At 41.2% G+C, this 15,366-nt stretch overlaps 1 long non-coding RNA gene across 2 annotated transcripts in view; it reads right to left on the reverse strand.

Annotated features, from left to right (window-relative positions):
• LOC128103906 (uncharacterized) overlaps window positions 1-15,366 on the reverse strand; it is a 44,736-nt gene that overhangs the window by 10,324 nt on the left and 19,046 nt on the right. Inside the window, exon 3 of one of the 2 annotated variants that reach the window (XR_008215796.1) lies at window positions 2,698-2,742. This is a non-coding gene — a long non-coding RNA (uncharacterized LOC128103906). Of the gene's footprint in view, window positions 1-2,697; window positions 2,743-7,344; window positions 9,127-15,366 lie in introns of those variants that run through there. The other variant, XR_008215795.1, reaches the window with a different exon arrangement.

Raw genomic sequence — 15,366 nt, forward strand, 5'->3', positions numbered from 1 at the left:
TTCTGGGAACAGAGAGCTCTGGGAAGAAGAAAGGCGGGGTCTTGAGCCAGATGTAGAGGGAACAGGATATGCAGGAAGAGAGTTAAAAACCATGAGTCACATGGCAACACGTAGATGAATAGAAATGGGTTAATTTAAGTTATAAGGGCTAATGGGACAAGCCTAAGCTATAGGCAAACCTTTTATAACTAATAATAAGTCTCCATGTCATTTTTTTTGTGAGCTGGCAGCCCAAAGAAAAATCTGTTTACAAATGGCACCCAATGTGGGGCTGTTTAACAACCCTTGTGGAAGAATTTTCCACTGATACCTTTCAATGGGCTTGGAATTGTAAGTAGGCACCGTCAAGGCAAATTTTTCTCTATTCTGGTCTTGTAAAGGTATAGTAAAAAAGCAGTCTTTTAAATTAATCACTATAATAGACCATTTTTTAGGTAATAGAGAAGGCAAGGGAATTCCAGGCTGTAAAGAGTCCATTGCCTGAATCACCTTATTTATGGCTCTTAAATCTGTTAACATTCTCCATTTTACAGATTTCTTTTTAATGACAAATATAGGAGAATTCCAAGGACTGGTCGATTCTTCAATATGTTGAGCATTTAACTGCTCCTGTACCATCTGTTCTAGTGCCTGTAATTTTTCTGATGTCAAAGGCCACTGTTCCACCCAGACAGGTTTGTCAATTAACCATTTTAAAGGTCAGGCTGTTGGTACTTTTGAAAGATCATCAACTGTTGTGCCCTGCATACATACAACCTGAACAATCTGTGACCGTTCTTAATAATCTTTTAATATTTCTCTCAGAAGCATTTTTTATTTTGTGGTTTGTTTCTGAGATTTGAGGAATGTTAATCTGTGTTTTCTATTGCTGCAACAAATCACAATTTAGATGCCAAGATCTCAGTGAAATTATTGTTACATCTGTCCCTGTGTCTACCAGACCCTCAGTTTCCACTGCCATTTATTTGCATTTTAAGCTTTGGTCCCTGATCATTTATAGCAGTCTGCTATAAAAAACTTGTTTTATAGTCTCTCCTGAAAATTTTGTTTTATCTATTGAAGCTGTTCTGTCATCCATAGCTGTATGATTTTTAACAACAGGCATTAGGCCCTTTAATTGCTCTGTGGAGGAGTTTCCCCCATGCAGACAAGAAAGAATTAAACCAAATTTGACATTGGGGCTGCAAGAGGCCCCCCTTCAATATGTTTCCCAATGGCAAAGTGTTATCTTGCCTGTCCCTTGTTGATCTGCATTCGTTAGTCCAATGTTGGCCTTTGGCATACCTTCTGTATACTTCAGAAGGCTAGGGCCTTCTATTTGCATTATCTCTAGAAAAAAAAAAATTTCTAGGAATGCATTGCCAACAATCCCTTTTCAGATGACCTTATTTACCACAATAAAACATCTGAAATTCTGATTTTTTTCTTAAAATTTCTAGAAATTGCTTCTATCAAAGCAGCATCATAAGCATGAGATCTAATAACAGCCATATCTCTAATCTATTTATCTATGGATGCTGGTCTTCCCTTTAAATACCTAATCACCTTTTCCATTCTGAATTAGCATTTTCAAAAGCCAAGAATTCAATTAATATTTGTCTAACTTCTGGATCTGATATCATTCTATTTACAGCTGAAGTTAATCTTTGCGAAAAATCAGTGAGGGTTTCTTTTGAGGCCTGTATAACTTTAATAAATGACTCAGCTCTCTCTCTTGATTCTTCAACCCTTCCCCAAGCATTTAAATCTACTGTACAGCATAGGACCAATGTATGATCATCAAATGTAGACGGTCTTTGCAAATCAGCATATTGGTATTCACCAAGAAGTTGATCTTGGGAAATTTCAATACCTCTAGCCCTACTTCATTGTCCTATGACTCTAGCTTCCTCTCTCCACCATGTTTTTCATTGTAACTGAGGACCAGCTTCCAATATTACTGTAACTAAATTTTTCCAGTCTTGTGGAATAATCCTGTTCCAAGTTGCTTATGAATTTAACATCTGCTTCACAAAGGATGAATGCATACCATATGAAACAACTGCTTCCTTAAATTTTCTCAAATATAACATTTCTATAGGATCCAAATTAACTTCTGTATAGCCTTGGAGGTGTCTATCATCTGGTGGTAATTCTTGTATGACAACTGGGTAAATTAAGATTGTTTTTTAAATAACCTTATGCAACTCCTCTTCAGTTTCATAATGCAATGGAACAATAGGTTGTGCTCTAAATTCCTCTGTCTCTGTCTGAGTATTTTTCTTATTTTCATTAGTAGGTATTTTTAAGGCTTGTACCTTATCAGTAGTAAATTTTTTTTAAAGCTTGTATCTTATCAATAGTAGGTTCTTCTGAGTCTTGTATTTCATCAGTCAGATTTTTCTTATTTTTATTAGTAATGAAAGTAATAAAAGTCTTTCTAAGGTTTATATCTCATTAGTTAAATTATCATATTTGACACAGTTATCAGACCATTTTAGGATAAAATATGAATTACCAAACTGATAATAATTATGATTGACATTATGTCAAACCCAGCTGTTTATTCTCTCATTTATTTTTTTCATTTGCAAGCTATTCATTGTAGCAATAAACAGGACCCTGCATTGTGATCTTCCTGAATCTTAACATGGGAAAGATCCTCCCCCTTTTTTTTAATATCCTAATTACCCATTTAAAAATTCCCAAGTTTCTTACCACATCTGATGATGCTGACAGTGTAGGTGAAGATGTTCTTGAAAGCTATTTAGGACAATAAAAAAATACAGGCTAATGGTTAGTCATCTATAACAAACTTATAGTCATGTTAGGTATGCTTTCAAGGTCATACAAAGATATATTTTAGATACATAGGTGATCTTCAAACACTTCAGAGACCTACAGAATATCGCATTTAAAATGTTGTAATAATATAAGGCTTTTTATGACAGCGAGATATATCTACTCCTGACAGTACCAAATTACTTCAAAAAAGAATGATGGACATCAAAGAAACTCCAATTGGAGTTTACTTCCTTTGTAGCAAAATCTAGCCACTGGACAAGAAACTGCCCTTGCCTCAACTGCTTGACAGTATGCTGTCCAAACTGGACAAGCAGTACACAAAAGGGTGGATAGTCCTTCAGAATTCCTGCTTGATAGAAAAGTCTGCCAGATCTTCTAGGCCTGTAGGCCAAAGATGGATGTCCCTACATTGCAGAGGAAACTGTCCAGGTGGCCAGATATCTCTGACATTTTGGAAGTGGTTTGCACTGCACTTCCTGTTTACTCATGTAGTAGTGTATCTTTCTGGGGTCTTTGATGGAGTTGAAGACTAGGTAGTTATAGTTGCCATTTTCCTTAGTTATGATAGAAGGTAAATTAGGTACAGAGCTTTGGACTCGTCAAGATAGAATAAATAATGGAGTATTTTCTCTGAATATGTCAAATACAAATGGACTGGACATTATTAATGTGATTACCTGATAATTGCTTTTATTGTTTATAATTTTATTATGTTAGAGTTAAAATCTTTCTTTTCATTTAGACAAAAAGGGGGAAATGTTGTGGAATATTCCTTTACACTGTGTGAAGATGTGTCACTGACTGGTTTAATAAAGAGCTGAATAGCCACTGGCTAGGCAGGAAGAGGTTAGGTGGGACTTCTGGAGACAGAGAGCTTTGAGAAGAGGAAAGGAGGAGTTGAGAGCTGGAAGCAGGGAGACTGAGACATGCAAGAGGAGAGGTAAAAGCCATATGTCACATGGCAACACATAGATGAATAGAAATGAGTTAATTTAAGTTATAAGAGCTAGTAGGACAAGCCTAAAATATAGGCCGAGCTTTCATTAATAGTAAGTCTCCATGTCATTTTTTTATGAGCTGGTGGCACAAAGAAAAAATTTTCTACAGCCTAACAATCCAAGACCCCAGAAGTAGACAGTGAACTTGGGAACCAGAAGATTACATACTCAGAAGGGACTAAGCTCAGTGGTAAAATGCAAAGTCATGAGTTCGTTCTGGAGGGTGGGGATAATGGATGGAATAAGCAATGCTGAGTTTATAAGAATTGTCCAGTCCTTTGAGTAACAGCAGAAGAAGAAGACCACATCTATTAAGAGTCCTGTTTGTTCTGATAGGGACAATGCAGTTACAAGGACCCATAATATGTTCATTCTTCTCTATTTGTCCTATTATTTGCAAAGCCCTAAGTTACAGAGTGTATCTTTAAGATTTCTTAACATAATATAACCATAATAAAGTGATTGATAAATTATCTACATTCAATTTATTATCTCTGTTTAACAGATGAGACTGGAAATAAAGCTAAAGCAGTACCAACAATAACAAAACAAGCTAATGTCTTGGACAATCTAGTTACAACACATGTAAAGGATACAGGATGAGGATTAAGGATATAAAAAAAAACCCTACAACTTACTGGTTTTTTTAAATTAACAATTGAAAACAACAAACAGTTGACCATCACACAAAATGACCTTGACCCCTTTCTAAGTGCCCTGAACTATTTAGAGGTCTCTAGACAGTCTGATGACCACCCTCCCTCCATTGCTCACAGTTGAGCCTGTAGCAGTTTCATCACAAGAAGGATTCTTGACCTTGAAGGTCCTCAAGGCCTGCCTAGGCCTGCAAAATCACTGAGTGTCTTGGTGAGCCCCAAATCACTCCTGCATGCCCTCAAATCTAAACATGCTCCATACAACTGCTCCAGGTGCTTCTATCATTCCTACCCACTAAACCTTTTACCTAGATAACACTTACATCTCTGTCTGGATATAGTGCAAATACTGTCTAATCTCAGACTGCCCTGCACCAGATCAGGAGTCATCTGTGTGTGCCTATCCTAGTTACTTTTCTATTGCTGTGATAAGGTACCATGACCAAAGCAACTTATGGAAAACAGAGTTTCCTTGGGGCTTACAGTTTCAGTGAGTTAAAGTCCATGACCACCACAGCAAAGAGTATAGGAACAAGCAGACAGGCATAGCGCTGGAGCAGCAGCTGAGAGCTCATTTCTTTCTTTCTTTCTTTTTGGTTTGGTTTATTTTGTTTTGTTTTGTTTTGTTTCTTGAGCAGAGTTTCTCCATAACTTTGAAACTTGTCCTGGAACTCACTCTGTAGACCAGGCTGGCCTTGAACTCACAGAGATCTGCCTGTCTCTGCCTCTGGAATGCTGGGATTAAAGGCATGCACCACCACTGCTCAGTGAGAGCTTACTTCTTAGTTCACAAAAACAAAGCAGAGAAAGCTAACTGGAAATGGTGTGGGGTTTGGGAACCTCAAAGCCCATCCCCAGGGACGCATCTCTGCCAACAAGGCCATACTTCCAAATCTGTCCAAACAGTTCCACTCACTGAGAATCAAGTATTCAAATATGTGAGCCTATGTGGGCCAGACTCATTCAAACTATCCAAGTGGCATATACCGGCTTGTATTAAAAATGCAGCATTATCATTAGTTACTAAGTAGACTAGGACTGCTTGTTCAGTCCATTGACCTTGAACACAGGGGTGTCATGCCACCCCAATCCGTGGTACCAGGCACGAGTTCAATCAGTGCTTTGGGAATGAATCTGAATCCAGTTTTAGGACAATGGTCAGGCCATCAGCCACACTACAAATGTTCTCCTAGAGAATGGTCTCTGGTTGTGGAGCACTTTCCCACATGGAACTGATTAAGTCCTCATTGTCTTTTTAAGTTCTAAATCGAAAATAAATCGAATTGGTTTTTAAATTATGGGCATTAAAAGAAATGCACATGTTTAAAATTTTTACCAAAGTGCTATCCAAGATTTTGGCAGTTCTTAGTAAAGTGGTGCCAAAACTGTCTCCCTTTGAGAGACTCCCCTTCTTTGGAGTGGCCTTAGCCCTGTTGGAAGGCTTAATGGAAGGTTCAGAACACCTTAGACAAATACACATAATCTATACATCACTTCAAAGCTGTGAACACAAAATAGCAAATCTAGTTTAAAGGAAATAGAAAAATTGTTTATCCTGGACCAAATATGAGCGACACATTCAAGTTACTCAAAATGGATATGTTCCACTATGAACAAGGTTATGCGAACTGCTAAGTCACTAAACAAAAGAAAGCTATGAAACAATACATTTACCAAGGGGCTCCAGCAAAGCCTCCTCCCAGGTTTTAGATGCTATCTTAGAGCATTCTTAACTTTAGAATTGATGGAGGCTAGAAGTCTGCTGAGATTAATGATATGTTCCCAAGAAGTTTACCTATTAATTAGAAAATGTTAGATTACATATAAAAGTTAAACGAGTTGACTATTAAAAGGCCTAAGATAACCCAAGATAATTTGGGCACTTTTATATAATAATATAGAGAATGATAATAATAAACACTTTCATCATTTCTAGCTTGGCAAGCTCTTTCAATCTGAGTTAGTCTAGCATTTTAATTATGTTGCCAGAAAGAGAAAAGGGGCTGAAAAGTCTTCCTCATAGCCCCACAGCCCATCCCTAGTGAAGTCATTAACAAGCATTTACAGAAACCACCAACTTGGGCAAAGGTGAATTAGTGTTGAGTCATCACGGCACCGGGGCTGTTCATTGCCTTGTTTGTGTGGGATATGTATGAAATCACACACACACACACACACACACACACACACACACACACACACACCCGCAAGGGACATAAATAAGCTCTTCCAAGACTCTGAGTGCTAAAGGAGATTGAAAAACCTAGAAAATGTTAAAGGTTTAGCTAATCCAAGTAGAAGGGAGCTCCTGGAGAAGCTGGCCTTCTAGAAGAATCACCTCTCCTTATAGGACATCTGTCACTAGGAGTCTGGAGGCAGAGAGAAAACTTGGATGAGTTACATTTTTATTTTGGATTTTGATTTAAATGTTGCTTTAGGCTAGGGATGTAGCATGGTGGTAGAGTGCTTGCCTAGCCCTGAAAGGAGGTGCTTGTGTGCCTTTGAACAGGGGAGAAGAGAGAGAGATTCGCAGGCTTGGAAGCTACTGAGAATGGTCCCTTTGTCCCTTTGTTCCTGGTAACATCCTAATTTTAAGGACAGAGACACATCACAATAATCCCACCTTATGATTTAAAATATTATATGAAAGGGAGGAAGGTGGAGGTCTTTGTTGAAACCCTTCAAAAGGTGACCATTTCTTCTCAATGGAACATGGTTAGTGTGCTAACTAGTTTTATGTCAACTTGACACAAGCTACAGTTATCTGAAAGGAGGGAACCTCAACTGAGAAAATGCATCCATAAGATCCACCTGTAAGACTTTTTCTTTTTCCTGATCAGTGATTGATGGGGGATGAAGGCATAGCGGGGGCTTCCTCCCAGTCCCCAGATTAGGCACAAACCACACCCAAACGCCTGTTTTCACAGAGAGATCCTTTATTTAAAAAGTTTCTGACTCGGGCAGGAAACAACAGCAAATAACCTTGCAGCTATCATTTTAAGAGAAGAAGGAGAGGTCTGTGTTACAATGGTCTAGGATGCAATGTTGAAGGAGATGAGGGAGAAGGAGAAAAGGACGAGGGAAAGGGGAAAGGGGTATTTGTCCCCAAGGGGCAAAGGACTGCCTCTGAATAGAGAGGAGACAGACATGGCACATAGACAAATGGCGGTTTATAAAGGTTAAAGGGGAAACCCCGTGTTAGGATGAGGTGTTTCATTTTAATTGGGTGTGGTAATGAGGTGAGCCAAAGGGGGCTTTTGATTACTGGACTTTGGTGGTCAGCCTCAGGAGGAGGAAGTGACCAAATAAGGGAATAGACCTTGGTGGCTAGCTTTAGAAATGTAATCTAATTGTTTTTCGTAAGGCTGAGGGAATGGGGGAGAAGGGCAAGGTCTGCCACAGTCACATGCTCAAGTGAGCTAGTGTCCCTTTAGGGTAGGTCCCAGCCCATTGTGGATGATGCCATCCCCGGACTTGTGTCCTGGGTTCTATAAGAAAGCAGGATGAGCTAGCCTATAGGCAGCAAGCCAGTAAGCAACATTCCTCCATGGCCTCTGCATCAGCTCCTGCTTCCAGGTTTCTACAGTTTAAGTGCCTGCCCTTACTACTTTTGATGATGAACTGTAATATGGAACTGTGAGTGAAATAAACCCTGTCCTTCCCAAATTACTTTTGGTCATGGTGTTTCATCACAATAGTAACCCTAACTAAGACAAATTGGTACCAGGATCATGGAGTATTGCTGTGACAGACCTGACCATGTTGTTTTGGGGAGGACTGTGAAAAGACGTTGGAACATTGGCTCCAAAAGCTATTGAGTGTTGAGAGTTCAATGAGCTATTCTGTATGAACTTGGAAGGTAAGAATGTTGACAGCAGTGTAGACAAAGGAGTCCTGGCTTGTGAAATTTCAGAGGGAAGCAAAGACTTCCCTGGGCAATTTGTATGAATAATCTGTGGTGTCTGGTCAGCTGGAGCTAAAGAATTGGCTGTGATTAACAAGAGACCAGAGCCACTAAAGTAAAACCTTTGCTTTGCTGGGACAATCAGTGCTGGTCAGCAGGGGCTGAAGAATCAGCTATGATTTGCTGGGGGATATCTTTCTGTATGCTGTGAATATATGATGTTCCCATTGGTTAATAAATAAGCTGCTCTAGCCTATGGCAAGGCAGCTTAGAGGCAGGCAGGAAATCCAAGGAGAGAGACAGGAAAGAGAAAGGCGGAGTGGGAGAGATGCTAGACTGCCATCCTAGGAGCAACATGTAATGGGATGCAGGTAAAGCCACGGAACATGTGGTGATATATAGATTAATAGTTATGGATTGAGTTAAACTGTGAGAGCTAGCTAGCAAGAGACCTGCCATAGGCCATACAGTTTGTAAATAATATTAAGCCTCTGAGTGATTATTTCATAAGTGGCTGTGAGACTGAGGGGCCAGGTGGGACCACAGGGCTTGGCAGGATCGGAGAAATCCTCTGGCTACAATGATTAAGAAAAGATAAAGATCACTGAGGTGAAGTCTTGGTCAGCACACAGAAGTTGTGTTCCAGAGGTGGTCAAAGTTGTACCTCATGCTGGCAGCTGAACTTGGTAGTGTGAAGGTTGCTCAGGTGGTACTGGTTTTGAAGATGTGAGGAGGCCACGGAGAGCAGCTGAAGCTCGGACACTGTGTGACAAGGCTGGAGTCCCTGAAGAGAGCCCAGAAGAAACTACTGGTGAACATGCAGCCCAGCTAGGATCAGTAAGGGATCCTAGCAATTTTGGAGATGCCAGTACCATGGCACAGCCACCAAGAACAGCAGCAGAAGTGGAGTGGAGCCAGAGACATAACATTCTAAATTGCCCAAAAGATTATTATTACAAAAACACATTATTGTCCCTACCCTTGAGAATCCATCCAAACCGGCCTGTCAATCACCCAGACAGGAAACTATCCCTCAAGAACCAATCTGTTCCAGAAACTTCAGAGAAACATGATACACTCAAAACAATAGGAGGTAGGAGGAACAGCCTCACTCTTATTGAGATATTATATACCTCAGAGGTATTTATATGTGTTTATATTTTATATCTATTTATATGATGCAGTTGCTTTTTCCAGAGTTCTAAATCAGAAAGTGTAACTTTTTGTTTTTCTTTCTTTCTGGAGGACTAGGAGTTAGATTCCCTGCTAGGCAGACAGATAGGGAGAGGGGCCATGGCTAGGTACTAAAGACAGCGAACTTCCAAGATGGTCGTCTTCTTCCTCACTCTCCTGATCTGAGACAAAAGTCTGGCAGCTTAAAATAAAGGCCTTGTAGGCTTTTCTCCCCTCCCACCATAGGCCTCCTGGTGATGGACTGGCTCAATAAGTTCAAGGCTAGATCAGGACATGTTACACAACAGTTATGGACCAATCAGCCATCCTATCGATTTTCAAACTGACCAACTCTGAATTAGGAGAGGAAAACTCTTCAGAGACTCTAAACACATCACCCCTCCAGAAGACTCTGGATTTCTGGCTTCTGGAGTGGCTCCTCTGCTTCTCAGAGGGGCCTTTTCTATATGTCTGCTCTATGTGTGCTTCCTCACCCCAGTAGATGCTTTTCTTCGACTGCTGCCTCTGTCGTCTCCTGTTTGCTGTGTTAGAGATATCTCCAAGGCTGCATATGGAGTTCAAGATTATTCCTGCCTTTTAAATTTTTAGCTGACAGAGAAAACAAACCCAATCAAGACCCCTAAATGGTAACATTTCTATCTCTCTAAGCCTGCTTGCCTGACACCTTGGGCATTCTTGCTCTTTCTCTCTGGGGAGCCTCCATTCCCACCGAGCTGCCTCAGACTTCCACAGCTGAGCATGCTTGCTCTCCTGACCTCTAATTCAGCACCCATAAAGACAACTGTCCTCCCCACAGCTTGCTCTTCCTGGCAGCCACTGAGGGCTTCAGTTTGCCCACCTAGTTGCTTATCCCCCCCTCTCAATCTCTAATAAAATTGTCTAAGGGTTACCTTCCGGGTCTCCTTTTAAACTATTTTACCAAGCCGGGCGGTGGTGGCGCACGCCTTTAATCCCAGCACTCGGGAGGCAGAGCCAGGCGGATCTCTGTGAGTTCGAGGCCAGCCTGGACTACCAAGTGAGTTCCAGGAAAGGCGCAAAGCTACACAGAGAAACCCTGTCTCGAAAAAAACCAAAAAAAAAAAAAAAAAAAAAAAAAAAAACTATTTTACCTATACAACTAAGAATCTGCAAAGCAGCCCCAGTGTTCTTTGGCTAATGCTTTAAAAATGAAATTAACTTCAAAAAATTAAATTATACAAAATAATAGTGTCTGATTAACCGAATCACTTAGTTAGCTAACAAGCAGGTCCCTTTGGCCCTTGGTAAGATGGCTGATTCTGCCTCACTTCACTTTCTTCATTCTCCATCAGTTGGGTCTTTCTCAGGGCTAAAGGAGTGTGGTCTGTGTTGAGTCTTCAGGGAGCTTAATCTCTTATAGAAAGACTCAGAGGGAGCCATCTTAATATAGTTAAGCTATAAGCTTCCAGGAAGATGAAATTGGAGAATGGCTATATAACAAGCCATTGGTTGTTCCCATAATTTCATTATTGATTATTGACTATGCACAGGGTCCAGGTTTAAGGGATAACATGGAGGAGTCAGATCCTGGGAACCACAGAGACTGAGCTCTGCCACCAGGCTGCTGTCTAATGAATGCCTCAATTTGGTTTAAAAGCTTCTACTTCTCAAAGAAAATGAAAGGCATACAGTAAAAGGCTGGTGGCTCTCTTTAGTTTATCTCTTAAAAGTTAGACTTCCCTGCCCAAGAAGGGAGACCCTCAGAGTTTCCTGTTGTCTTAGAAGCAACCCACTCCCACCCCCACCCTCCACCCCCATGGTGCAAGGAGCAAAGGCAACTCTTTACCTAGCTGCAGTCTTCTCTTAGAGCTTGAGTAATCCCCCTTTGTTTAAGCAGTGGAAAGACACCTCCGCCAGAGGTGCCCAGAAGCACAGGAGGTTATTTGCAAAGCTACATACAGGCTTTAATTAGTGTGAGTTCACACTGGGTTTAATGCAAACAGTCTCATTTTTATCAACCTGGATGGTGATTCTCAGTCTTCCTAATGCTGCAACCTTTTAATACAGTTCCTCATGTTGTGGTGACCTCAACCATAAAATTATTTTCGTTGCTACTTCATAACTGTAATTTTGCTACAGTTATGAATCATAATTAAAAATATCTGATATGCAGGATATCTGGTATGTGGTCCCTGTGAAAGGGTCGTCAAACCCCCAGGGGTCACAAGCCACAGGTTGAGAGCCACTGGCCTAGAACTCCAGCTGGTGAGGCTGAATTCCAATGATTCCATGGAAGCAAGGAATCAGGGTCAAAGGGGAAAATGAGAGACCAAGGAAGAATCCTAAATCAGTGGTTGACTGGAGGAAGGAGATAGTCTTCACTTTCCTGAAATAGCCTAAGTGGGTGATGGGCAGCAGAGACAGCTGGCATCGCACAGCCTTGGGCTACAGTTTACTTAGCATGTGCCCAGCCTGGGTTCCCTGGGTCCTCCCCCAGCACCACAAACAAAGACAGCAAAACATTAAAAGAGTTGCGGTTGTGCAGAAATGTGCCAAATTGGCCTAAGAGCTAATCCTGAGAGGAACAGAACTGCATTCAGAAATATTTTCCCCCTTTGAAGTCAGGGAGGGAAATTGTAAAAGCAGGGCCTTGAGGACTAGGAAGGCTGCCTTTTGACACCATTTTCTAACCTTTTCATCTTAACCACTGTTAGAAAAGCAGCCTATCAGAACAAAGGAAATATAAAAATGTACCTTCTCAGACTGGGGGCAAAGAAGACTCTATGTCTATCCTTATGGTTGCTCTCAAGAAATGACAATGTAAAGGACAGTGTTCTGCAGGGAGAGGGGTAGCTTAAAGGAGAGATGAGTAAAGCCCTTCTTCAAAGGCTGGGGCTTCTGTGTCCACCCACACACCACTTCCCTGGAGAAAATAATTACCACCAAGCTACTTCAAGAGCAGCGGAAGAGCAAGGAGAGGAGGGTCACCATGAGTTGGAAGCCAGCCTGGGCTACATAACGAGTTCCAAGCTAGTCTGAACTAGAATGTGAGAACCTGTCTCAAAAACACAAACAAAATAAGAACAAGAAAAGAAAGTCTTAATTTATGATTATAGGTTCTTTGGAACCCCAAATAACATTTCTGTTTAACCACTGACCTCGGTTGGCTTCCGTGAACTCTGTCACTTTCCTGAATTTTCCAAAATTGAGAATGTCAGAAGGATATGTTGCTGACTCTAAACAGAATGTCAAGGAAAGAAGGATGGGAAAGTGAACAATCACAATGCCAGTAACTTTCTCATCAGCCCATGACTAGAAATTTGTACAAATGAGTCCAGGCTTGCTTGTTTAAAAATATGGATGGCTTTATATAAAAGTCCCATCCAAGAGGAGGTGGGATAATAATTTTAAAGTAACCGAGTGGGAGAGTGGAGATATATCTCAGTGGTAATCATCTACCATGCATGAGGTCCTAGGTTCAATTTAAAAAGAAATTTTTAAAAAAATGAGTGAAGAATAAAGGCAAAGCCGTGAAATCATCTGCACAGGGCTTAGACTGTCTACTGGATTCTCTGCCAAATGGTGCCAGGACCTCCAAGGCTCTGTCCTGGCTGCTGAAGTGCCTCTTGCTCCCCAAGGATGGTTGTAGTTGTTTTTTTTTTTTAATCTTTGGGGGCCCACCACCCAGCTCCCATATAAATACATGAAGACTTATTCTTACTTATAAATGCCCAGCCTTAGTTTGGCTTGTTTCTAGCCAGTTTTTCTTAAATTATCCCATTTATCTTTTACTACATTTTGCCTCTAGGCTTTTACCTTTCTTTACTCTATATGTCATTCTTTCCTTCTTACTCCATGGCTGACTGTATGGCTGGGTGCCTGGCCCCTGGTGTCTTCCTCTCCTCCTTTTCTCACTCCTTGATCTTCTTTAGATTTCTCCTCTTATTTATTCTCTCTGCCCACTAGCCCTGCCTATTTCTCTCTCTTGCTTAGCTATTGGATGTTCAGCTCTTAATTAGACGAACCAGGTGTTTTAGACAGGTAAAGTAACACAGCTTTACAGAATTAAACAAATGCAACATAAAAGAATGCAACACATTTTTGCATCATTAAACAAATATTCCACAGTATAAATGAATGTAACACATCTTCAACTAATATTCCACAACAGATGGTTGATCCCCAAAGGCAACAAATGAAACATGGGATGAATGAAGGTGGAGAACATCTGGGTCCATAGTGAATTCTCTTCCCACAATGGGGACTTCCTAAACATTCCTCACACTCAAGACAGAGAGGGGCATGTAGGATTCTAGTCTCCACAGCCTCTGTACCATGGAAATACATCTCAAACTAACCCAAAGGAAAACCAGTTATCAGGAACTTTCACTGTTCAGAGCTCTGTCTGATTCTCCAAATAAAAATCAATGCTAAAATGCTCATAGCTAGGTACATGATTGTTGAAAAGTATAAGAACATGTGCAACAAAGTCTCAGGAGACATGTGAATGGCAGCATGGGGACCAGAAGTAGACATTTTCCTAGAGGGAAAGAGTGTTGGAGCAGTGTTAACTAATACAGTGTTAGCCAGTGTCCCCATCACTGTGACTAACTACCTGACAGAAGAATTTAAAGAGAAAGGGTAGGTTGACTTAGGCTCATGGTCTCCAAGAGGTTTCAATCCATGGCTGCTTGGCTCAGTGTTTCCAGGCCTGTGGTCAGGCAAAACATCATGGTGGAAAACCATGATGGAGGAAAGCCACTCACTTAATGGCAACTAGGAAAGAAAGAGGAAGTGAAAGAGAGGGAAACAGAAAGGGAGAGGGGGATAGGGAGACCAGGAAAGGCCTGAGGACAAGATGTACCCTTCATGCCCCCTACTAGTCACTTACTTCTTCCAGCTCCTTAGTTTCCATCACCTCTGAGTCATGCCATCAAAATATCCATCCATCCATAAGTGCAGAGTTGACCCAATCGCTTCCCCAAAGCCCCATCAGCTGGCAAACAAGCCTTAACATGTGAGCCTTCAGGAGAGGCTTCACACTCAATTCCTAACAGGCAGAGGGAAAGAAGCCAGTTTCAGAGCATAACACAGGTCAGGGACGCCTTGTGGGTCCACATTTCTGCAGAGAGAGGGGGTGCAACAGCCCGTAGAAGATCTGCCTGTCAGATCTCCACAAGGGCTCCCTGTCCAGTTCTTGGCTGCCAGGACAGATGGCAAAGGGTACTGTGTGAGAATCCTGAGTGCTGTTTGAGACAGATCTGCATTTCTGTTTTGAATCTGGTTCTGAAGCTGTATGGCCTTGGGCTCACTATTAACTATTCTTTATTTTTTTATTTAGTTTTTATTCATTATTATAGACTTAATTCTGAAATTCAGCTAGACTTGGAGGGGAATAAGGAAAATAGGGACCCCAAGGAACTGCATTGAGATTACAATGGTTACAGGATGTTCGAGCAGACAAGGTCGAGATTTTTATCTCCTAGGTTCCAGAAGGCATGGACTGGTGATAAAGATGCACACAAGTCACAAGTGCCAGTCTTGTCCACAGTCAGCAACAGTGACCTTCTTTCAGGTCTTGCCATCCCTGGACCCAAAACACTCCATGGCTTACACAATGCTCAAACCTTCTTCTCACCTTCCCAAAAGCGATGTTTGTCATCCAACCATTCAGTCCTGGCAGTGAGATGAAAACCTGGGAACTGTTTGTATTTGGTCTAGCATTGATCATGGCCAAGATGCCAGGACCTGCACACTTCAAGATGAAGTTCTCATTCTCAAATATCTTCTCTATGGGATGTGAGGACACCATCCTGGCATGTAAATTCTGGCATGTAATTCTGTGGAAGGAGAAACCCTTATAACCAAGTTC

This window comes from Peromyscus californicus, unplaced genomic scaffold (genome assembly GCF_007827085.1).
Source record: "Peromyscus californicus insignis strain IS unplaced genomic scaffold, ASM782708v3 Scaffold_8__1_contigs__length_139910024, whole genome shotgun sequence".
NCBI classification, from domain to species: Eukaryota; Metazoa; Chordata; class Mammalia; order Rodentia; family Cricetidae; genus Peromyscus; species Peromyscus californicus.